This window comes from Cupressus sempervirens, chromosome 4 (genome assembly GCF_028749045.1).
Source record: "Cupressus sempervirens isolate cs-2001-9-10 chromosome 4, ASM2874904v1, whole genome shotgun sequence".
NCBI lineage: Eukaryota > Viridiplantae > Streptophyta > Pinopsida > Cupressales > Cupressaceae > Cupressus > Cupressus sempervirens.
This window is the reverse complement of record NC_143121.1, coordinates 475345800-475373151: the sequence shown is the minus strand read 5'-3', so window position 1 is coordinate 475373151 and position 27352 is coordinate 475345800.

The following is a 27352-nucleotide window of genomic DNA, read 5'->3' as shown; positions in this document are numbered from 1 at the left end:
TCAAATCTTGGAAATAGAGGCTTAGAAATTGGGAAAGACTATTGAGAATCATATGATTGACATCCAGATCATATTGCATCAACTTGAAGCACCAAGAGAGGAGTTAAGGAAACCCTTAAAGAAAATGAAAGGTATGGCCATTCAACAAAATGATACACTCTACCAAGAAGTAGACACTAAAGGACTAGTTGAAAGTGGAAATTCTAGTGAAAGTGATGCAATAATAGCAAACCTATTGGAGAAGAATAACATCTTGAATGAAGAAGTTAGGGGATTGAAGAGAACATGAAATTTAATCAATAAGACTATGCGAAGTAACTAAACAAAAAGGAAAGTTAAAGAAGACAAAGTCATGGATGAAGAAGACAAGAGACAAATGGCTACTAGACTTGAAGAAAGGTCATTTGATGTGCAAAAGTTTACAAAGAATCAATTGGACATGATGAATCAATTACTACTTGCAAATTAGGAGCTGAACAAAAAAGACATAGAGAAAGCACGTAACCTAAGCAAGGTAACTTTTACAATTGGGATTATAGCACATGGTATTTTTGTCATTATTGTGGAGAGTATGGTCACATTCTAGAAAATTACATTAGGAAACATTTCAGAGGCAATTATAAGAAATGGTTAAATGGAAGCTTAGTTTGCTCTAGTTTTCACAAGGTTGGACATGTTAGTAAGAATTGTAGGACCTGAGCACCAACACCAAGCAATGAACACATCAAAGGAAAAGGCAAAGTTGACATGGAACATATAAAGAAAGAGATGAGTCAAACCTAGAGAAAGAAAGTAGAAGTTGGAAGTAGTGAATCAAGTGAAGCTGAGATCACCTAATCTAATGGATTAGGTGATCACACCACTTCTAATTAAGCAAAGAAGCTATGTAAGGAACTGTACACTTGAATGATAAATTACACACTAGCTCCTAACAAGGGAAATGATTAAAAGTACATATCTACATGAATCAAGATGCAGTTGGACATATATGAGAAAAGGATTAGGCAATATAATTCATATTCATAATATATGTCAAGCACCAATGTTATTGTCTATAGTGACCAAGTAATGCCACATGAGCCAAGTGTTCATATAGAACCAAGTTGATATGTTGACTTAGAGAAGCAATGGAAATCGGGTGATTAAAAGAAAGAAGTACAACCACAATATTATGTGAAGACTCAGACAGATGTGATGCACCAATTATAGTACAATGCATTTTTTGTAGACTTAATTTGATAGATTGAAGGTTTATATCAAATTTTTGAAATTCATTTTCATTTACCAAGCAATTTAGAGCATCCAAATGATTCAAAGGTGATTTCAATGAAAAGTATGAGTGAATCTCAGCATGCCATCGACAGAATTTGCAAAAAGAAGTAAGTAGGATTTAAAGTGTAGTTTAGTTGATTTCCATGCTGTTGAAGTTAAGTTTCAAAACCCTATTTTCAAAAAGGTATCATCTATGTCTACAATCCGAAAAGAGATGTTGAAGAAAGCAATGTGCAAATTGTGAGGAATGGTCAATATCCTCCACCTAATTTCAAGGTTTACCCTGACATTGCGATGACTAGAGATGCATCTGGTGCCCTACTATTGATTCCACCTAGAGTTTTGATGGTTCATGATGTTTGATCATGTTACATGTGTAAATTTGGAGAGATTAGAGATAATGAGTTGTGAGCTGCTTATGAAAAGTTATGTGACAATGAAATACTAAAAGACGAGTACAAGATTGTTGTTGAGAAAGGGCTTACTCATGCCATAGATTTTCCTAAGGTATTCAAAGTGGAATGGATAAATATCTTACTAAGCCAAGTACATGATATGAAATTATGGTTAGAAGGAGGTCTAGTCAAGATTAACAAAGCAATAAATCACCGAGTAATTGGTTATCTAATCCTATATAAGATAAAGACAATGAGATTTTAAGTGAATAACATCATAGAGGATCAAAAAAGGCCAATTGGAATGACCATGAAATGTCGATTGATGGAATTAAGGATCCTATTATTGAATTTGTAGTGCGTGCAGTTGCACACAAGTTATATCAGTCAAGTTGACTGAACAATGTTCCATGCATCACAACCAACCTAGGTTACAAAATTATAAAGAAAGACCATAGCTATAACCTATCTAAGCTACAACTACAACAACTATCAGAAAATCTTGGAGCAATTTGAAAAGCCAAGAATACTTCTTGTAAGTTTGGATCTTTGCTAGTTTGAATATTTTTCTATGTACAAAATTTATTTCCCACTATTGGAACTTTTGTATGGGATAGAACCAAACCTGTCACCGAGCAAATCAATGTTTTCATTAAACAATTGGGTGAAATTTTTGAGACTATAATGGACAATTACTTTGATGAGTTTGAGGGTAAGATGAAGAACAAAATGAGGATCCCACAATCTGTGGTAGATCATTACTATGAAGATATTTGTTTCACGATAGATACAGATTACACTTATGAATAGGTATTGTTACCAATGGTTGCATGGTTGAGACCTATGCAATACAAAGTTAATGTGGATGAAGTCACAGCAATTACTACACTTTTATATTAAGAATTTGACAAGAATGTTGACCCCTTTGGTAATTATGAGTCAACCAAGATTAAAATGATGATACAAACCAAAGTTCCCAAGATGGATAGGAAAAAGAAAAAGATGATAGTAGATTTTGAGGGCAAGCTTGGTGAAGGACCACTTCAGACAACAGAGGGAAGAGGTGAAGATGAATCTTCTAGAGAAGAAGAGGAGGATGAAGAATCTAAGGGTAAATAGTTAGTTGTTGCCGAGCCCAAGGCAACTAAGTAGAAGAAAGTTGTGATTGTTGATCCTAGAGTGAAGAGGGATCTTAAGAAGAATGTAACACATCCTACACATAAGCCTAAGAGAAGGATAATCACAAGATCCACACTAGCACAACCACCAATTGCTAAGACAAAGAAAAATCCAACAAAGAGAAAACAAGAAAAAGGGACTAAGTAGAGTCCACAAAAGAGGCCAAGAAGGAAGCTGGTTGTCACACTTGATGCAAAGGATGATGATGGAGAGAAAAAAAAGTCTAACAATATGAGCAAGCTTCAAATTGTACCCATAAGACCTCCTGCGACAATTGATTAGGTTCGTGAAAACATCATAAACTCAACTGGCATAGCATACTTTAAACAAATTAAATATGATTATTTGAATAAGGAAGATCATGAGAAAGTTGAAAAGGCCATGCTAGATATGATGGCAAAATTCAAATATACGCCTATAGAATTAGGCAAAGGTATTCCTAAAGAACTATACAATAAATTAGATACAAAGTGGAAATGGGCATTATCCACTAAAAGGCAAATAAGGGACACCGCATTAGCCCAAACAATGCCTGACTTAGGGAAGACACATATGTCCATTTTCCTAAGAGATTTTGCTAAGAAATTTGTGCCTAAAGTAAAGGCATACAAAATTTTAAGTAATGAATTAGACGAGGTTGAACAAGAAAGTATTTTGATATGGAAGAAAGCATTTAGATTGTTACTTCCATCTACAACAGAGGAGAAAGAAGAAGGGAGAGACGCTATTGAGCTAGACAACCAAGAAGATTATGATGCACCAGATAATTTGGTAGAAGAAATAAGTACAAAGGAAGGAGAGAGAGAGAGAGAGAGAGAGAGAGAGAGAGAGAGAGAGAGAGAGAGAGAGAGAGAGAGAGAGAGAGAGAGAGAGAGAGAGAGAGAGAGAGAGAGAGAGAGAGAAACAAGATGTTGTCACTATAGAGGATGTTCCTGATTCATCGCCACTAAATCAAAATATCTTAACTAAGGAAGATTTGAAGAATGCAAAAATAAACACCCTAGGAACCCCTCTCCCATGCACCAATCCAATTTTTCCACAAATACAAGATTATCCAAGGATTGAAAGTGCATCAACTAATGGTTTTCAAGTTACATCAGCTACGGTTGTTCCAGATATGAGTGTCAAGCAACAAGGTAAAGCCATTATTGTGGTACCCCCGTTCACTCACATAATTGAAGGGTAGGAAGAAGAGAAAGTTGAAGCAGAACAATCTGCTCAAGATGCCTTAGGACAAAATGTTAAGGGAGCTAAAGAGGCTGAACCATCTAAGATGACAAAGATTGAGAATCCTAAGGAGCAAGAGGTTATCCAAGCCCTCATTCAAATATTGAGTGTTGTTCATATTGATGCATTAAATGTTAAACCTATTCAATAGGTCACATCTACTCAACATGAGAGTACTTTCACTAAACAACAAACACCTAGACCAAGTTGTTGAGTGTCAACAACCCACAACCATAGTTAATGGACCAGAAGTTTGAGTCATTAGAGACTCCAGTGAGTCTAGAAGAGGTCATCACATTGCCCAAATATGACCTCGGTACTATGATATTGGAACAAATGTAGAATCTATAAGATTTACTGAGTTGAAAGACAAATCAAGAACAACTAAAGAGGGAGTTCACGCAGAAGCATGTACTCCATGACATTAAAGATATTTTTTTGATGCATTTGATATTCATGATGTAAATGAACAAAAACCAATTTTGGAACAATTAGTTCATATAGTTGAGAAAGTAAATAATGAGGATATAGAGACCAATGAGATAATCATGAAATGGTCTGAGAGAAATTTTGAGCACAAATTTTTGGAGAAGTCTTAACAGAAATTGCAATAAAATAGGTTCAGCTTTCTAACCTTGCATTCAGTTTGGAAGAAATTTTGCAGATCATTAATTCATTGTATATAAAACTTTGTGATGTTGATTTCTTTACCGTGGAGAATCAATGCTCAACTGATCATTTACAAGTAGATTTGAAGGCTAGTGTTAATTCTTTGAGCAAGAATGCAAGTTCAAGCTCTCATTCATATAATCAATTGACATTTGGTCAAGGAAGATTACCCTAGTTGATGGCTAAATATAGAAACATTAGAACTAAATTGATTTCAATTCAAACCATGTTACTACCTCATATGGAGGTAATGTAGAAGGAATTGTTAGTTGCAACAGACCTAATCAAGAGAGATCCACATCTCTCTATTGCAAATAATTTAGTTGATCTAGCTGCCTAGCTAGAAATCTATATTCAATTAATGGAATCAATAAAATCAAGATGGCATCATGGATTAGAGATGATTTTATTAAATTACAAAACATTTTTGGATAAGTACTAGTTGACCCCTACAAACACTAAGCCATAAGTGTCAAAAACAAGGGGGAAATCATAATGACACAATAAAGGTGTAAATACCATTCATGTCACATCCAAACAGGTGAATCTAGAATTAGAGTTAGATGAAATATTAGATAACATTGATCATAGTTATGAAGAGACATGTACATATATTGTGTATAGTGCAGTCAAATTTTTGGAGACTAAATCATAGTGTAAGGGGCAGTGCTATTTTTATTATTTTGAAATTTTGAATGGATTACTAAATCATGAAAAAGTGTTTTTGCCACTGATGTCAAAGGGGGAGATTTTTGATGTCTAAGCCTTGTTGCCTATTAGTTTCCAACACTTAGTCATTTTCTAAGTAGTGTTGGTCAGTCATCACTGTGACCGAGCCACCAAAAAAGATCGAGTTACTTGGACTTGTCTATATTTTCATTACATGTCGAGCAAGTCAAAGGTTGTTGAGCACCCCAATGTAGACTAAGTCACAATATATGTCGAGTAATAGATAAGGAAGTAGACAAAAGTAGAGATAGTTTATGTCGAATGAGTCAGTATTTGCCAAGCATATAGAAGCTAAGGGACAACATGAATGTTAGTTATGACTGAGCGTCAGGATATTGAATTGTCGAGTAAACCAATTTTGACATATATTTTTGTAATGGCACAAACGCTTATGTAAATAATTTTGGATAAATTCTATACAATATTTATGGATTGCAGAGACATCCAAGGAGCTAATTACATGTTTTTTCAGAGGACATCAATCCCTCGGAAGGAAGAGTAACCAATCATTAAAATAGGACTAAGCAACAAAAGGGTGAATTTTGGATCGTTGATTGTGATCCAGAACCTTCTACAATTATCTATTTAAGAAGGGACCAAGACCTAAATCTGTGTGTGTGTGTGTGTGTGTGTGTGTGTGTGTGTGTGTGTGTGTGTGTGTGTGTGTGTGTGTGTGTGTGTGTGTGTGTGTGTGTGTGTGTGTGTGTGTGTGTGTGTGTGTGTGTGTGTGTGTGTGTGTGTGTGTGTGTGTGTGTGTGTGTGTGTGTGTGTGTGTGTGTGTGTGTTTGTTTGTAAAGGATGATTGTGTATGCATGTAAAGGTTAAGGAAAGAATGAATGAAGGATAAGTTTGATGATAAGAGATAGAGAATAGACAAAGCAACCCAGCAGTGAATGGCATAACAAAGAAAATTAGATAAGGAGATCAATTCAGACAAGGAAAGAGGAGATATGTAATCTGGCATCAAGTGCTAATTGAAGGTTCAAGTATTGAGACATTATAACCAGTGTATCAAAGTAAATCTCCTAACATAGTGGTTTTAATAGACCTAGTTAAATATCCAAACATAATGCTTACTTCATTATGAGTTTAAATCCTTTAATCAAGGTAGACTTAATAGTCTTGTAAAGCTCTTAACAAGGCACACCCCTCATAGGGTAGATCATCAAAAGTGATCAAAATTGTTAGCACTTACAAGAAAACTTTATTGTTGCATTAGTGAATATTTGTGGGTGTCATCCCCACCCAATTTTACCTTCATCTTGGAGGGTTTTTGGGTAACCAAAATCTTTGTGTTATGTGTTTACATTTACTTTTCATGTTGATGGATGAGATGCATAGTTAGATCTCTTTTATTGTTTTATATAGTGAATAATCTAAGATATGAGATGGATTAGGTGTGAATGCAGTCAATCTATTATTTTATTTTAAGGAGTTAAAAGTTTTAAAGATCCTGATTCACCCCTGCCCTCCCCCACCCAATATCTTACTTCTCAATAAGACTTCCAACAGAGTTCATGAGTTAATCAAGATATATTTATATATAATTCAAGTGTTCTTCAATATGTAGGAGCATATTTTGCTTTACAACATTTGAAAAGTTCGCAGAACTACTTTTTGTGAGTTTTACCAACTCTTGGTAAAAAAAAACTTGAACTAATTATAATCTTGATCCTTATTTCTATTTTTTATGGGTAGGATCCCTCTGGAGGTTGTAGCCTCTATTTGTTAAGGCTGGAGTTTATATTGTTTGGGTTGTGCAAGAGTTGCAACTCCTCATTGTAATGGGTAGCAACCCATTTCTTGGAGATTTGTGTTATCACGTTTTTTACCCAAAAGAGTTTCCATGAGATAAATATGTATGTTTTTGTCTTGAGTTTTTTGGTGTTGATTTTTAGTTTAAAATACTAATTCACCCCTCCCTCTCTCAGTATTTTTGTGTTTTTCAATTGGTGTCATAGCTAAGTTCTCTCTACTAAAAGATTAAAAGCCTGAGAGTAGGTTTGTCATGTATAACCATGAGTGCCTTAGAGGGTCTTGTCACAAATCATGCTCCTTTTTACAACACTAACTATGCCTTTTGGATTTTCTGTATGAAAACCTACATTATGTCTTTAGGATTTAAGTGTACATGAGTGTGGTAAATGGATACACTATCCTAGCTCAATCCCTTATTGATGTTGATGCAAAAAAGGACTTAAATTTAACAATGCTTAAGCTATGAATGCACTTTTGTGTGGTCTCCCAAAATATGAATTTGTTAAATTTATGCATTGTGATTCAGCCAAAGAAGTATGGGATAAGTTGTTAAACCATTATCATGGTGATGATAAAGTACGAAAGGAAAATTTCAAACACATAGAACAAATTTTTAAGGCATTTGCATGAATGAGGATAAGAGTGTTGCAACTTATTTTCTAAGAGTTGATGAAGTTGTGAATGCTTGAAGAGGTCTCACTGAAGATATTGATGAGAAGACCATTGTTCAAAATATTCTATGCACTTTACTTTTAAAGTTCAATACCAAAGTATTTGTTGTTGAAGAGATGTCTGATTTGGATACTCTCATTGTGGATAAGAAACATGGTATACATATGAAATGTGTAACAATGTTGATGGATTATCAAAAAGGGAAACTGCTTTCAAGTTTGTGAAAAGTGAAAAGGAGTATCTGAGAAAAAAGTAAAACGATAGCTCATATGGTGATTCAAATGATGAGATAGCCTATCTTGTAAGTAAGCTGAAATAAGGGCTTAGAAAAGGGAAAGATAAGTTAATCTTAAAATGCTTCAAATTTTTGTTAGATTACTTCTAAATGTACTTATGAGAAAGAAGAATACAATAATGATGAAAGAAGCTCAAACTTTAAAAGAACTAGAAAAGTTGTAAAAGGAAATATGAAATTTTAAAGTCTAAAAAGGTGCTCTACTCTAAGGATAATAGTGATGGTTCTTCTAGCAATGAGGATGATCATCAAAATGATGAAATATTATTCATGGAAATATATGACTTAAATTTTGATGAACATGAAAAATGTAGGGTTTCCAAGTTTGATGGCTAAAATTTTTCTATTTGGAGTTTTAAAATGATGATTTACATTGAGGCTCTATGTCTTGATGTATGGGAATGTGTTTCACCTAATTATATTCCTCATGTAGATCTCTCAAATTTTGAAAAGAGGATGACATCAAATGTAAAAGAAATGAGTGTCATCTTAAGTTGTCTTCTGGATCAACATGAAAATTACCCGCATCTCAACATGACCAAATAAATCTAGTAGCAACTACATGCTACATATGGAAAACATATTCAAAGGAATATGGATCATATAGACATGGAGAACACTCAGTTTGATGATGTGAAGATGGTGAAGTTGACATAGAACTTGAGTTGGTTTCTACCTTGGTTAAAATCAAGAAACTCAAAAGGAAAAATCAGAATTTTAAAACTTGTTGCAAGTGGAATGCCAAGAGAAATTAAAGATTGCTATAGCTCTTATTGAGGTTGAAAAATAACTTATTGATTCAAATAATTTAAATGAAGAAGACAAAAAGATCCAAGAGAGTTTAGAAAATTAGATTCACCTAAAAGTAGAAAACATTTCCAGATTAGAAGCTACATTTATTTCTCTAAGAAACGTTGGAAAATCTACAACTTTGTCCAGTGAAGAGATGAACAAAAAATACTTCAACATGACAATGGATAATCTCCCTACTTTGCAAAAATAAACATTAGATAAGAGAGGAATTGGTCTTGAATTTGGTTAAATCTCTCTATTTCAAAAAAAGGAACAACTACATTTAAGTGGAGAAAAACTCATATCAATCAAACCAACACATTTGAACAAGATGAATAAATACTTCTTCTATGGCTATTGTTTTTCTTGTAATTATTTTGGACATGATGCAATAAACTATAACTATTTCTCTTGGAGAAAGCCTTACTTCCTAAACAAAAATTCCTTTAGCTCTTATGGAAAGTATATTATCATTTGTTATAGCTGCAAAAACTTTGGTCACGGTATAATTTTTTGCAAGAGTAATAGTGCAATTTTTTTTTTCCATGCTAAACAAAAAGAAAAACCAAAGATTATGAAAGTTTGGAGGAAGATTAATCAAGAGGTATCTCTTAAAGCCTTGGTTGTTCAAACTACCCTTCTTGCTAGAAATTAAAAGGACATATGGTATGTAGATAGTGGCTGCTCTACACATATTATTGGTGACTTGAGTAAGTTTCATTCTATTAATAATATGAAAGGAGGTAAGGTCAGATTTGGTGATAGTTCATCTATATTTTAGCCTCTAAGAATGTGCTTTATGTCAAATGTCTAAAACACAATTTGTTGAGTGTGAGTTATCTTTGAGACCAAGGTTATGATATTTTCTTTAATTCAAATACTTGCATCATTAAGAAAGGTGAAGAACTCACTGTAAATGCTACTAGGGAAACTAAAAATCCTTATAATCTTATTGATACTAATGATGAAACTTGATGTTTGAGTCAAGTGGAAGATGCATGGATTTGGCAGAAAAGACTTGGGCATGTAATTTTTGATAATTTGATTACGATCAACAAGAAGGAAGTGGTTGGAGAGATGCCTTTACTAGAGAAATCAACAAGAATCATTTACAAGATTTTCCAAGAAGGGAATCAAACAAGTTCTTTCTTCAAACCAAAAGAACATTGTATTTGCAAGCCACTAGAGCTCATCCACACGGATTGTTGTGGGCCAACCAAGACAACAAGACTACAAGGTGAGAGATACTTTATGTTGATGATAGATGATTACTCTCTCATGACTTGGGTAACTTTTCTATATAAAAAATTGAAGCTCCAAATAAGTTTGAAGTTTTTAAGGATTTGGTGAAAAATTAAGTGGATTTAAAGATTAAATGTTTATGTTCTGATAGTGGTGGTGAATTTACCTCTAATGAGTTTGTGAGTTTTTGTGAAAAACATGGAATAAAGAGATAAGTTTCGGCCCCTAGAACGCAATTATAAAATGGTGTTTTGGAAAGAAAGAATAACACAATTCAAGAAATGGCTCCCCACCTCATGAATGAAAGAAAGGTAAGTGATAATTTTTGGAGAGAAGTTTTCCATACAATTGTCTATATTCAAAATAGAACTTTTTTTAGAATCAAATACAATAAGATGCCTTAAAAACTTTGGAAAGGTAAACCAACTATTGTTAAATACTTTAATTTTTTTGGTAGCCCATGGTATATTAGGAGAGATAAATAGAACTTAGGAAAGTTTGACTCAAGATTAGATGAAGGTATATTTCTTGGCTACACTTCCAAAATTAAAGATTTCAAATGTTACAACAAAAGGTTGCATAAATTGTTGAAAGTCTGAGTGTTAAAGTTTATGAAGTTACTATTGAAACTTGTGAGAATGTGAACAACAACAACAACAACAATGAGAAAAATATTGAAACCAACAATGTTGTACCTTCTTCTCATCCTCTACATGTTCAACCAACAAGAAAAGATGAGAAAATATAAAAGAGAAGTCATAATCAAACAGTAATCATGGAGTATCTCCATTAATGAGGATGAAACTACACATGTGCCTCCTAGTTTTGATACTCAAGGTGAAATTGGTACATCCTCTTCCAAAAATCCCTCCAAGATTGTTCAAAAGAATCATCTTATTGATCAAGTAATAACTAAAAGAATAACAAGGGCTATTAGGAAGAATGTCAATTACTTTGAAGATGATGATGATGTTTCACTAATCTCCATGTTTGAGCCTAAATATTTTTGAAGAGGCAATTGAGGATGAGCATAGTATTGTTTCTATGAAAGAGGAATTAGATTAAATCTAGAAGAGTGATACATGGGATCTTGTGCCTAGACCCAAGGACACAAATGTCATTGGTACAAAATAGGTGTTTTGCAACAATGTAAATGAAGAAGGAAATATTATTAGAAACAAATCACATTTATTTTACAAAGGGTATTCTCACATTAAAGGACTATATTTTGATAAAACTTTTGCACCTATAGCAAGGTTAGAAGCCATTAGAATGTGTCTTGCATTTCCAACCTTAAAGTGTTTTAAAGTTTATCAAATGGATGTTGAATCTTCATTTTTGAATGGTGAATTGAATGAAGAAGTTCACGTTGAAAAACCTCAGGGGTTTAATTTATCTAACAATTTGGATGATATGTGCAAGTTAAAAAGAGCATTGTATGGACTTAAACAAGCTCTAAGAACTTCATATGATAGGCTGGACAAATATCTATAATAGAAAGGATTTAAAAAGGGCTATGTGGACAACAACCTATATGTAAAAGAGGAAGGTAATTGCATTCTTGTTATTGTTGTGTATGTGGATGATCTAATTTTTGGAAGTGACAACTCCAAAATGACAAAGGAATTTGTTGGTTGCATGAGAAATGAGTTTGAAATATAAATGATGGGTGTGTTAACTTACTTTGTGGGTTGTACAATGTTGAAGTTGATGAAACTTCAACCCCACAACTCCCAAGAATCACTGCATGCAAACAACTATCATAGAAAGAGAGAAGAAAGAGCTTTGGAGGCTGAAATTCCTAGATCCATAGAAGATTAAACATTCTTGTGCAAAAAAATAATTGCAAATTGTATTGAATGAATATTACAAAGAGAGATCAATCCTTATCAAAGGATATGAAAACCCTAAAAGAAACTAACCTAGGTTGCATGAAAATAATTAATAAAAGAATTAATTATTATATGCCCAAAGTTTAGCTTAAGTAAAATAGAGATAATAAGTGACTTAATAATTAAATCAATATGATTTAATTAATAAGAGAACACTTTATTACTCTAACACCCCCCCTTAAGATAAACTTACAAAGTAGCTAAAAACCTAGAAACAACTACTGAAAGTAAATTTGGGTCCCAACAACAAAGCCTAATGAGGTACCCAAGCACAACCAAATCTCTGTAAATTAGAAAAATAGAGAAAACAACATGGGAAAAAGCCTACTCCCAAAAGAGATGGAAACAATGCTGAAAAGAACTAGTGAAGGACTAAAAAAAGCCTCCAAACTAGGGAATGCCCCAGAAGATAGGAACAAAAGAATGATCATGTAGAACACCACTTAAGCATTTAGAAGTTGCAAAGCTCTATCAAAAGTAACTACTAATTTGGAGAACCCTACTAAAATAGAACTTGGCCAGGTAGAGAAGATTATAATATACATGAGTGCTCTCGAAAGAAACTACTTGAATTAGGAGGCACACAAAGGCAAATAATTGAACTTGAAGATACAAATAACATGAAACACCAAAGCCTAAATAGTTAATCAATCGAACATGGAAGGTTGCAACCAAAGGAAGAACAAAAAGAAGAGTATCTATATGGTAAATGATCAATCTCACCAAAATGCATAAGTACCCAACCACTATATCTATCTAGTACATAAGAACAAATACTAAATATATAGCTCACTATGTCGAACCAAGGAAGCATGAGAAACAACACAAGAACCCTTCCTGATGTAGACAAGGGTGAGGTGATAGGAAACTGGAAAAAGTGGGCTAAAAAATTACATGTTAAGGAACCACGATCAAGATGCACAGAAGAATATATATGTGTATATTGAGGTGATCCATCTTAGACACGTCATGAATCTAATGTCACGGAAGGAATATTCACTAGACAAAAGAAGATGAAAAACAAAGGCAAAACATCAACCCCATGACACTTTAATCAGAGTAGTGCATGTGCAATAAGGCACAAGATATGGTGAATCCCAAGAATACAATAATCTTTATGAGTGTCTTCAGATGACACTGCTCGAATCATAAGGCAAAACTAGGCAAAACAATGGAAACAAAAATACAAATGTAATATGGCATTTTATCTTAGTCCTCTTGCAAAAATGCATATAATAGATGTCTAAAATTACCAAAAGAAACATAAGGCTGATATAATAGATAGTATGACCCATGACGAATGATCTTAAGCAACGAAATTGATCCCTAGACTTGAAACAACCAAGATATCCATCAGAATGCAAAAATGCAAAAACCTAAATAGAATGTACCTGGAGAAGAATCTAGAAAAAAAACCAAAATCGATGGAAATATCTTTGAAAGACCTTTCCAATGATATAAATAATTCTCAAATCGAAGATTAGATGCTCAGGATATGTCTTCCAGGGTGCAAAATAGAACCCCTAGCTTTGACTGCATAAAAATGCAACCAAAAAGCATCAAAAGTCCAAATAACTTGCACCATCATGATGGTCTCGAAAAAGGATTTTTGACAATATAAGATTTGTTAAAAAATACCTCTGTATACAAAAGATATGGCCAAAAAATGATCAACAACTTTCAAGAACAAAGCAAATCAAACACAACAGTTTAAAGACTGTCAAATTTCACCATAATGTTTGATGACGTCAGAATCGACGCTGTTGTTAGAGCTGACACAGTATACCATTGATGTCAGCGACTATACTACTGATGTTAGCACTTTTTAAGGGCTTTTTGGTTTTTTTTTTTTGCAGGTCTTTTTTATCCTTTTTGCATGGGACCTTTTTTGGTGAAATAAAGAAAATTTAAAGCCTATTTTTTCAAGAAATGTTTTTTTATTGTGATTTTTTTTTTTAATGAAAAAAATAAATAGTCGCCTCAGGAAGCATGCACAAATCTGGGGGTAAATTGTTTTTGCCTCAAATAGCAACTATGTTCAAATTGGACAAAGTTTATATGAAAATAGGGGGTTTTGGGCGCTATGAATCCAACAGTGAGGTTAGTTTGGGCTCAAAATGCACCCTAGAAGTGACCTCCAAGATCCATTACAAAAATTCTATGAAAATAAAAAATCTAAAAACTAAAGCCAAAGCTCTGATGAAGAGAAAATGGGCATGAAAGATAGAAGCTATGATACCATGTTGAGTTTGGTGAAAGATCAACCCTATAGCTCCTAAGAATCATTGCATGCAAACATCTGTCACAAAAAGAGAGAAGCAAAAGCTATGGAGGCTAGAATTCTTGGATCCATAGAAGATGAAACATTCTTGATGTGCAAAAAAAGAATTGCAAATTGTATTGAATGAATATTACAAGGAGAGATCAATCCTTATAAAAGGAGATCAAAACCCTAAAAGAAACTAACCTAGGCTGCATGATAATGATTAATTAAAAAATTAACTATTATATGCCCAAAGTTTAGCTTAAGTAAAATAGAGATAATAACTGACTTAATGATTAAATTAAAATGATTTAATTAATAAGAGAATATTTTATTACTCTAATAGTACATTTATCAATCAGCTAATGCTATTTTTATTTATCAATCTATATGTTAGAGGGATACAAAAGAGGTTTCAAATGGAATATTGTAATCTAGTTAGCACTCCCACAAAAATTGGATGCAAGTTAAGTAAAGATGATGAGTCTCCTAATGTTGATCAAAATCTCTTAAAAGAGTTGGCTTAACAGCTATTTGCAAATCCTCTAACAAGGTGGCAATTCCATTGAATTGTCTCAAGATCTCTAAACAGGCCACTCCTAACAGGGTGATTAAATCCTTTAATAGGATCTCACCTAACAATGTGTTTTGTAACCTTTAACAGGATTGGCTCTTAATAGAGCTCACTTTAAAAGAGTGAAAATCAGTAACTAGTTGCTATTGGTGACTTTTCCTAAATTGGGTTTCCACGTTAAATCCTAGTGTCAAATGTGTTCATGATATTTTCTTTATATGTTTGAAACTAAGTTAAAGTAATGGTGATCATAGATAACATCTAAAGGTTTATATGTTAATCTTTTAGTGAGCTAATCTAGTTATTACTGAGTTACAACATTCTGTGTGTTCACCAAGCTTCAACAATATTTAGTTATTTGTTTACATTTTGTACTAACATCTAAAGGGTCTGAGATTTATGTTAGTAGTAATTGATTCACCCCTCCCCTCTTAGTTACTCCTCTTATATTTCTAACAATTGGTATCAGAGCTTTTGGTGCATACAAAGAAGGTTTGAAGGGCCCAAGCTAAAGATTAGGATGTCTTACAAAAGAGAGATTCCCAAGTTAAACATAGAATTTTGCAGCATGGCAAGGACTTATGAGATTACATCTAGCTACCATCAGTGATTTAGGTTGCAAGTACCTTTATGCTGAATATAAGACTCCCACTGGAACATTATCGATTGAAGACATTACTGAAAAGAAGAATCATAATATCATAATGATTGATATTGCATCTACTCTAAGTTATGCTAAATTTGATGAGATAAAAGATTGCAAAACTACTTTTGCAATGTGGAACAAACTGAAAGATATCTATGGAGGAGATGACAATGTAAGAAGAGCCAAAGCAGAAAGCCTTAGAGGACAATTTGATCAAATGAAAATGAGAGAAGATGAAAACATTGAAAAATATGTGGAAAGAATCAAGGCCAATGTAAGTGCAATCAAAGCATCTGGAGGAGACATCAAGGAGGAAACTATTGTAAGTAAAGTGCTCAGAAATCTTCTTCCCATTTATGCAATTAGAGTATCTGCTATTCAAGAAATGAGATGTGATCTAAATAATAATATAGGTTTGGATGTTCTAGTCAGAAGATTAACAACTTTTAGTTAGACAATTATGATAACTATATTCCCACTTCAAAGAATATTGAATCTGCATTTAAAGCTAAACTCTCACTCAAAGAAAAGGGTAAAATGTCAAAATCCAGTCAATCAAGAAGTGAAGAAGATGGAGCATTAGAAGAAATTTTAGACAATGATCTTGAAGTTGTTGAAGCCCTTCTTGTAAGGAAGTATTCCAAAGGAAGAGGAAAGTACAAAGGTAAAGTTCCTTTGATCTATTTTTCTTGTGAAGAAATTGGTCACATTGCTGCTAGGTGTCCAAACAAGGAAATTAAGGATGAGAAGAAAAGCAATAAGAATAAAGGCAAAGGACTCCAAGAACTACAAGAGCTTCAAGGACTAAGGTAAGAAATCTTGTTTCATAGCTAAAGATTCTGATAACAGTGAAGATGAAATGGTATATATTGTTGTGAAAGATGAATCTAATGATGAAGGAGATAAGATGGCACTTATCTCTCATGTTAGCAAAAATAATATATGGATTATTGATAATGGCTGCTCACATCATATGACAGGTGACAAAACAAAATTGAGCATATAGAATATTATGATGGAGGTAGTGTAAGATTTGGAAACAATGAACCTTGTAACATAAAAGGAAAAGGATGTATCTTGTTGACTAAAGAACTTGTGTATGATAATGCTTATTGGGTTGAAGGACTAAAGCATAATCTACTGAGTGTGGCATAGCTGAATAACATTGGATTCAAGGTAGAATTCATGGATGGGCAGGCCAAACTGCTGGATGAGAAAGGAAATTTGGTAGGTTCTAGCAAGAAAACAAAAGGTAATCTATTTTATCTTGATCTTAGTGATTGTTCATGTTTTATTGCTCAAGTAGAGGACAACTGGTTATGGCACAAAAGGCTATGACATGTGAATTTTGATAATCTGGTTAAGATAAGCAAACATAAAAGAGTAGGAGGTATTCCTAGTTTGAAGAAACCTAACATGGGTCTATGCAAGAATTGCCAAATTGGTAAGATGGGAAAGACAAGCTTCAAAAGAAAAGACTATCAGTGAACAGAAGTCTTGGAAATTGTTCATAGAGATTTATGTGGACCTATTGGAATAGAGAGTTATAGTGGAGAAAAAAATTTCATTCTCTTTGTTGATGACTACTCTAGAATGATGATAGTAATTTACCTAAAAGAAAAATTAGAAGCCTTTCAAAAATACAAGTGGTATCTAACAAGAGTAGAAAAAGAAACTAGAAAGAAGTTGAAATGCCTAAGATCAAATAGAGGTGGTGAATTCATCTTCCATGAATTCAATAATTTCTACATTGAAAGAGGAATCAAAAGATAGGTATCTGCCACTGGTACACCACAGCATAATGGTATAGCAAAAAGAAGAAACAGATCTATTATGGATTGTGCAAAAACCTTGATGATTGAAAAGAATGTTGCGCTCAAATACTGGAAGGAAGCTATCAACACTATAGTTCATACCTTGAACAAAGTTCAGTTGAAGAAAGATTCAAACAAGACACCTTATTAGCTATGGTATGGATACAAACCTAATTTAAGTTACTTGAAAGTATTTGGTAGCAAATGCTACATATTGAAAGAATCTAGAAAAGGAAAATTTGATGTAAAAGGTGATGAAGACATATTTCTAGGATACTCCTATAGAAGTAAAGCATACAAATGTTTGAATTTGTCTACTCACAGAATTATAGAGAGTGCACATGTCAGAATTGATGAATATGCAAAAAAGAGTGAAGAAGAAAGCAACAAGCAACCTAAAGACTACAAACAATTTGTATACTACGAACCTAATATTTTGCCAAATCTATTTGAGAGAAAAGAAGCTTGAACTCTTGAGTCCCTAGAAACTCCAATAGTTATCGAGTTGCAGGCAATGCAACCCAAGCAGTAAGGACCTGAGTCACAATCAGAGGATATTGAGCTAGTTCAAACTGAGCCTAATGGACCCGAGTCACAGACAGAAGGACCTAAGCTTGAAACTAAAATTCAAGAAGAAGATGGTGGAACTCATTCGAAGACTAAGGAGCCAATGTTAGTAAGATATGTCAGAAGACATCATGCACCTGATCAAATCATTGGAGACAAATTTGATGGAACAATGATAAGAAGCAAATTAAAAGGTACATGTTTACTTGCTGTATTTGAACCTAGAAGTGTTAAAGATTCTCTAGAAAATGAAAGTCAAATTGAAGCAACGAATGAAGAGATAGAACAAATAGAAAAGAACAAAACTTGGACTCTTGTTCCTAGACCCAAGGATAAAAATGTAATTGGTACAAAATGGATATTTAGAAATAAGCTAGATGAAGATGGAAAGGTATCAAGAAACAAAGCAAGATTGGTATGCAAAGGTTATTCTCAAGAAGAAGGTATTGACTATGGTGAGACTTTTGCTCCTATAGCAAGACTTGAAGGTGTTAGAACTTTACTAGAATATGCAGCACATAGAGGATTTAAAGTATATCAAATGGATGTTAAATCTATATTCTTGAATGGAATCCTTGATGAGAAAGTCAACATTGAACAACCAGAAGGTTTTGTAGATCCTAGCAAAGGAGACATGGTTCGCAAACTACACAAAGCATTATATGGTCTTAAGCAAGCTCCTAGAGCTTGGTATGAAAGATTCCATAATTACTTGTTACAAATTGGTTTTCAAAAGACTAATGATAACAATAGTCTATATATAAAGGAAGGATTAGATAAGAAGATTAGTTAGCAGAAATATTTGTTGATGATACTCTATTTACAGGAAATGATGATTTATGCAAAGCATTCTCAAAAGAAATGAGTAAAGAATTTGAGATGTCCATGTTTGGTGAAATAAAATTCTTTGTTGGATTGCAAATACAATAGAACAAGAATGGTATCTACATCACTCAATCTAAGTATATCAAGGAGATACTGAAGAAATTTGGAATGGAAGATTCAAGACTAGTTGGAATGCCTATGTCTACTAGACATAAGCATTCCAAAATGATGATTCCAAAGAAGTAGATAAGACCACTTATAGATCAATGATTGGAAAATTATAGTATGTAGTATACACAACACTTGATATTGCTCTAGCAGTTGGAATAGCGGAAAGATTCTCAGCAAATCCTAAAGAAAATCATATGATGGCAATCAAGAGAATCACAAGATATCTGAAAGGTACTGAAGACTATGGTTTATGGTACAAACTTGGAGGCAATTTGGACTTGAAAGTATTTACTGATGTTGATTGGGTAGGAAGTCTTGATGACAGAAAAATCACTAGTGTTGGAGCATTCTTTCTTGGTAAAAGACTAGTATCTTGGACAAGCAAGAAGAAAAATTGTACATCTCAATCCATAGCAAAGGCAAAATATGTAGCAGCAGTAGTCAATTGTTCTAACATTTTTTGGTTCAAACAACTATTGGAAGGAATGAAGGTAGAGATCAAAGATCTAGTTTTCATATATTGTGATAACACCAGTACAATCAACATATCAAAGAATCCATTAATGCTTTCCAAAATAAAGCATATTGCTATAAAATATCACTTCTTAAGAGAGTTGGTGCAAGATAAAGAAGTCAGATTGGAATATGTGAATACAAAGGAACAAATTGTAGACATATTCACCAAGCCGTTACCTTAGGATGCATTTATGTATCTAAGAAGTAGGCTAGGGGTCATTCCCCTATCTAAAATTTAATAAATGAAGTTTAGTGAATACATCAACCTAAACCTATTGAAGATCAATTAGTTGGTGCAGAATTGGCAATGGCATACTGCGGATGAATTAGTACTTAAGGTACATTGGTATTTACAGAATTATTGTCTTTAGCATGTGGTGTCAAAGAGGGAGAATTTTACTATCATATTTCAGAGAAATTTTTGGAACCAGAATAAAGTTAGAAACCAGAGAGGGAGAATTCTTCCAAAAAAGAAGTAAGCTGAAAGAGGGAGGATGTTTTGAATGAATTTGGTAATAGTTGTTGTTGGCAAAATTCAATGAAAGGAAGAGCTCATACTGATAGAGGGAGTTCTCAAATCTAAAATCCAAAATTTCATTGTGCTATGACATGTTGTGTTGCCATCAATGCCAAAGAGGGAGATTGTTGGATGCAATTAATTAATTGTGTTGTCTTTGATGTTACACAAATATCATAATCATTATCAGTTAGTATATGCCGAGCTCACTCGGGCAATGAAGACAAATCTCAATGTCTACCAAGCATTCTTGTGTTTGCCTAGTTTAGAAGGAGTGTCTACCAAGTTCACTTGGGTCTCAAAGGAAAATTTGTAGAAAGCGAGTATTAACCAAGCTCACTTGGACAATGAAGGAAAGTTGGATGGAACCAATGCTAACTGAGCTCACTCGGTTGCCAAAGGATTTTTGTAAGTTTGTAGTGTTAACCAAGCTTCTATTGGTTAACAAAGGAAATCATTTCAAAGTTAGTTTCTACTGAGTAGGGTCGGCTAACGAAGGACTTTCTTATTTTGTTGTATTAAGCTTTATTGACTTATCTATTGATTCCAGCTAAATAAGGTGATGAATATTGATTATTGTAAGTTGTATTTGAGTTGACTTGACAAGTGGAATGTATAAGTATAAGGTCAAGTTGAGATTTCACAGTATGTGTGGAAAAGTGCAAGTGAATGTGTGAATTGTGAAGATGTGATTGAAGATCTATTGATGAATAGAGGAAGTGAATTTGAAGGATAAGTAGAATATCCTTGTGGTGGAGCAAAGCCATACTCGATCAAGAAGGATCAAGTACAAGTCAGAATAGAGATCTCAAATCAGCAAATTAGTTGCAGTCAAATCAGGTCATCTCATTGTTACACTCTAACAATTATAGCAGTGATCTAAATCTCCTAATAGAGTTGGCTTAATAGCTATTTGCAAATCCTCTAACAAGGTGGTAATTCCATTGAATTGTTCTCAAGACCTCTAACTAGGCCACTCCTAATAGGCTGATTAAATCCTTTAACAAGGTCACACCTAACAGTGTTTTTGTAACTTTTAACAAGGTTAGCTCCTAACAGGGCTCACTTCAGAAGAGTGAAAATCAATAACTAATTCCTATTGATGGTTTTTCCCAAATTGGGTTTCCACATTAAATCCTAAGTCAAATGTGTTCATGCTATTTTCTTTATATTTTTGCAACTAAGTTAAAGTAATGGTAATAAAAAATAACATCTAAAGGTTTATATGTTGATCTTTTACTGAGTTAATCTAGTTATTGCCAAGTTACAACATTTTATGTGTTTACCGAGCTTCAACAGTATTCAATTATCTGCTTACATTTTGCACTAACATCTAAGGGATCTAGGATTTATTTTAGAATTAATTGATTCACCCCTCCCCTCTCAATTACACCTCTTATATTTCCAACAGAGAGATCCAATGATCCATCATCATCAAAAATAAGCTAGAGAGAGATCCATCATAAAAAAAAGATATCTATCATCAGAGAGAGAGAGACCACCAAAGAGATAGATATCCCTCACAAAAAAGAGAGATAAAAAAATTGATTTTAAAATATATAAAATTATAACTAAACAACTATACATCACCCAACTATAATCACCCAAAAATGGTTATTTAGACTATAAGCCCACTTTCTAGAAATTTTTCATAATTTATCCATTGTTTATTCTTGATCAAATCATCACTTTGCTATTATTTGATTATAACCTATGGTTTGACCATTTTATCCTAAGTATTTTATTTAATTGAAGTGACTTTCTCCATTTTAATTTAATAAAGTCCCCAAAATACCACTTATCCTAAGTGAGTACATGAAAATCATTACTCCTATTTAAAAAATAAAAGAAAAATCTTTTTTGTCTCACATGAGGTGCACACTTTCCAAGGTGGGTGGAATCTTTATTCTCCTCAATAAATCTTTTGCCTCTTAGACATGTCCATTGATCTTGCATAGGTGAGATTCTTGTGCATATGGATCACTCGAGATCATTCTCCACCCTTGATTTGGCCTCTTATTCTCTACCATCAATTTCTCTTTGAAAAGAATGCTCTATCCTTATCCTCTAATCTTAGATCTCTTACACACTTATGATATTATTATGTTGCATGTTTTCTTGGTGATTTTGGAGCACTCATCTTGCACTTTCACTTTGTCACTCGTATTTAGCTTAGTTTTTTCTTTTATTCGTATCTTAGTTTACATAGCTTAACTAGGTGGTTCTTCTCACTCTTTGTTAGCTTGCATCTCATTCTATTTTAGCTTGCATTTTCATTACACTTTACTCTTGATTCTTGGATATTGGTATTATTTCCTCTACTCTTTGAATCTTCCATGCTATGGTGCACCTTGCAAGGGTTGCTTAATCTAGGCTCATTTGAGAGCTACAATCTCATAGCTTTTGCACGTCATAGATAGGAAGCTATAAGCCACTTCTTGAGACTACCTCTTCCTTGGGTTCTCTCAAGTGTAATGGCTTATAGAAGTGTACCCTATTTTTGGTATACAACAACTACTTGTAGGAAGCATTGTTGTCACAAAAGTTTTCACCCTTGCCTAAAGTTTTTATCTAAAGGCAACCTTGTGAACATGCAAATAATCTCCAAGTTGTGGGACTTGAACAACAAGATTGAGTCTCCAGAGAAGGCCGAGTTCCTCACTATCAGGGTGCACCTAACTACTCTTGAGAGGAAAAGGGAGAAGGAGTTTCATGGAAATCAAGCTACCTAATCTAATCTAAAGGGGTGATACACCAAAATAGCTTGTTCAATCTTATCTCTGCTTGGAAACACATAGCTCATCAACACAACCTCAAAGTATACAGATTCAATCCTTGTTTATCTCAACAACTACATACAGATCAGAAACTAGAAGAATGCTATAAGGAAGAAACTTCACTCTATATCATTCAAACGCCAAATAGATAAAATCATATAGTTGAAGAATACAGACAATACATTAACACAAGGCAAGAAGGTATTGCACAGTATATTAATGGAATAAAGAGATACAATAGAGAATCATATCAAGTCAGAGGCAAAGGAAATTATAGTAGCAAAGCAAATAATACAATCCTAAAGAATTAGAGAAAATACCAACCCTAAGAAGGGTTACAAAATTTTCTTTTATAGTTCAAGCATAATTGAGATAGCTTCTACCCTAACACATAGCACAACTACTACCATTAAAGTTTGTAGAGAACAATCACTGCAAATTTGGGCAAGATTTGATCATGGTACACATCCAGATGTAGGAAATCATATCTTTCATGCAATATTTCAGCTTTGAGAAGATATAAACGATGACTATTACCATTCTAACTTGGTAGATGGATAAGCCAAGCAATTGGAAGCATATCCTTTACATTTAAACAAGCATGGAGATCATTGAAGGTGGTTGTAGATGATCAAGAAGATCTAATTCTCCATTAAAGAGTTTTCTCTTCATTCTCGACATGCCAAGATTAGATATATCATCAAGTCAAACATTTTCAACCTTCACCCTAGACCTTTCTCAAAATTTCATTGGTCGAAGACCCTTTGTCATGTTTTCCAGCTCAGATAAGTAGAAAACTCTTATCATGGTCAACCTACGATCTTACGATCGCCAAATGAGGTCAAAACCCTCATATCATCTTTAGCTTGGAGACTCAGGCTTTATGATCTTACGATCGCCCTTATATCTCATGGTTGAAGGTACTCTTTATAATCCTTATGATCTTACAATCATGACCTTGCTTTGCAATCTCATGAACACATGAACACACAATAACACCTTTGGGATATGGTCATGGGACCATCAATTTTCCCTTGAAATCTTACAATCTGTTGTTTATCCTATGGTCACGAGACCCTTTAAATTTCCTTGCAATGTTATAGGCACAATTAATTGACTCTATAATCTTACAATCGTAGTCTATCATAACATCAATAGCAACAACCATTACCCTCATGATCTTACGATCATAGTCAATTTTTAACCTTTATCATGGCCTCAACGGTCTCACTATTTACATCTATGATCTCATGAACAATGATTTATCATGAGACCAAAACCCTAAATTGATTACCTCTATTGATGGAAACTTTGATTGAACCTTTGCCTCTTCATTCGATGGATGACTGCTCTGAAACTGGCCCTTTGCCTTTTTATGCCCCCATGATCTTATGATCATATGATAGCATGAAAACCTTACTCTTCATAGCTTTGGAAGCCCAAAAATTCATCCTTGTGATTTTATGATCATTGAACACTCGTAGCATCAGAACACTGTATCACCTTATTCATGATCTAACAATCCTTTTGATCCTACAACTATGCGAATCTGCAACAACACCATACTGTAGCATCAGAGACCCTTTCATTTACCCTTGTGATCTCATGAACATGGGGTATCATAAGATTGGAAGAACTCATTTCTATTATTTTACTGGAATGCATGTTGATTGAATGTTCTCATCCTTATCCAATGCATTGACCTTTGAAAATGACACGCATGATGCTACGACAACAAGAGCTAAAGAGATCAAACTAACCTGGATATGTGGAAGCTTGTTGTTATGTCTCTATGACTAATGACCTTGTAACTTTGGATAGAAAAATAATGACAACCATAGATCCTCCAGATCTGATGATCACAATAAAGCTTAGGCACTTGCATATTCTAATAGCTTTGACCAATTAGGGTTGGCCACATGTTCACCTCTTACACACATGACCTACGATCTTACAATCGTTACTATTTTGTAACTTTGGGGGCTTGACAATTCAGCTCTATGATCTCATGATCACTATGATACTATGACCATCATATCATCTCACCTTTGCTATGCTTACCTGACGATCCTATGATGTAATTGTCATTGTAGCATCGAAACCCTTTCTTTATGCACCTGGGATCACTCGATCTTATGATGTTACGATCACAAGATCTTATGATAACTTCCTTATCATAGCATCATCAAATGGAAGATTTTCCCTTGTAATCTCATGATAAACAAATGTATCATAACATTGAAAAATTGCCTCATCCCTTCTACGATCATCCAACCTCACGATCCGTTGACAACCCAACACTACAACAACACAATATATAGTTACATCGCAGGTCTGCCCATTTGGTCTAACAATCTTATGATCCATTGTATATCATAAGATCATACCCATAGCCTCTTGTTGCAACATCAAAACTCTTCATTTTTTGTAGCCGAAAAGACAACTACGATGCTACGACAAAAAAGGTTAACATATTGACAATCGTGAGATCGCAACTTAAAGCTCCTAGGGGATATAAAATGCAAATATAATAGTTTAAAGAATTAGGGATATAAGGGTAAGACTAAGGTTTTTTCACATATCCTTATGTATGCATGGAAATTTTGAATCTGAAAAGGTCAATTGACCATTAGACATGTTGCCACCCTAAGGATTCAAAGTTTGGCGAGGGGAAAAAAATGGCTCACAAGCACCTATTTAGCCTCACAGTTGTGAAAAATCATGTCACTTTGCTACTTAGAGAATAGATAACACTCAAAGAAGATGGATAATCTAATTTTCTTGGAATCCTTTGTCAATATGGTTATATTTTTTCAGTAACATTTCAGTCAAGAGGATTTTATTGATTTCTTTAACCTTTTGTGCCTTATCATCCTACATCTAGTTAAGGACGCCTTAGATGAAGAATTCATATATAACCACTACATATATAGGGTGCGTATCAATAATTTAGGTATGCTTCTTTTCCTAGCAAGTTCACCAGAGGGGTTCCAAAAATTCATGTGAAGAATCTGTGCTAGAGAGTCTTTAAACAAAAATACTTTTGAGAAATTGATATAGTCTTGATAGTGTGGATGTAGAAGGGAAGATGCTAGTGGCACATCAATTTTATCTTAATTCGAAGAGGGGTTATGACAAAGATGTGGCGAAGTTCCCTCTTGTGTTCTTCATTGAAATGAGAAGGTAAAAAATTGTTTGGGGAGTCTGGATAGGAACTTGATGTTCTTGCAGATGGGGCCCTCTCTACTTCCAAACCCCTTTATGGAATGGTTCCAAGGTTTCCATGACTATGAAGGCTTTGGGTCTCCCTACTTTTCCTGAATGTGGGGAGGAATGATTTGCTGAAGATACAAGAGACTTGGAGGAAATTGTTTAATGTCTTGCACATAGGAGATACAAAGGGGACTATGTCATTAAGGCTCAAGCTGCACATGCCAAGGTGATGAAGTTGTTAGGAAAAATGATTCTTGCAAAGCAATGGGAGGTTCTCTTTAGAGATATATGGGGGCCAAAGCCAAAAAAAAGCCCTAGGTTATGGTTGGGCTTGACAGGTGATTAATGGTGCATTGGGTCTTTCTTAGTCCTCTTTGGTTCTTGGTTTTGTCTTTAATATTTGCATACTCTAGACTTGTCTCTTGGTCCTCTCTTGTTCTTGATTTTGTCTTTAATATTTTCATACTCTAGAATTATCTCTGATAATTTTGGTACAAATTTTGGTGTATATATAGGTTGCCAAACATGTTAATAGTCAAGTAAATTAAATTTTGGACTATTTTTATTTTGATTCCTTTGGTTTTCTCTGGTTTTTATGTGGGGTAGCATTATGGTTTGTCTAGTTTCTAAATAGGTGCCTCTGTTGCCACAAATATTTGACATTATCATGTAATTCTCTTTTTCCAAAGTAATACAATAGGAACTAGCCCCTTCTAGCTACTGATTTATATATTAAAAAATACACACAATAAAACAAATTGAAAAGATATTTGTAATATTATTATTATTATTATCTTATAATGGAATAATTCAATATCATATTTTATTTTATTGTAGAATTTTACATTTCCTTATAGTGAAGAGCTAAGCTTCCAAGAGAATGCACCATTAAACAAAAGACACAATGTGTAAAAGTTCCTGTCAATAATTGGAAAAGAAGGAAAATAGAGATTTATAGATAGAAAGGAATGATATGAAGAGAGAGCTAAAAGTGAGAATGAGATGTTATTATAAGGACAAGTAAAGGTATAATGATAAGGAAAATTTTAAAATATTAATAATTATATTATTTTAAGAAATATATAAATAGCAATAAAAGCAAAAGCTCTCGAGGAGCTAGAGTCCCTGCCTTTTGTGGGAAATGATATAAATTTATGTTCTGTACAAAATTGAAGATGGTTGAACATGCAAGTAATGTTATAACTCCTTCTAATCTTGCAACTGGGATAAATGTTTCCCCATATTGAATACCTTCTTCTTCTGCATATCCTTTGCATACCAATCTAGCTTAATTATTCCTTGTGACTTCTCCTTTTTCATTTAGCTTGTTCCTAAATACCCACTTTG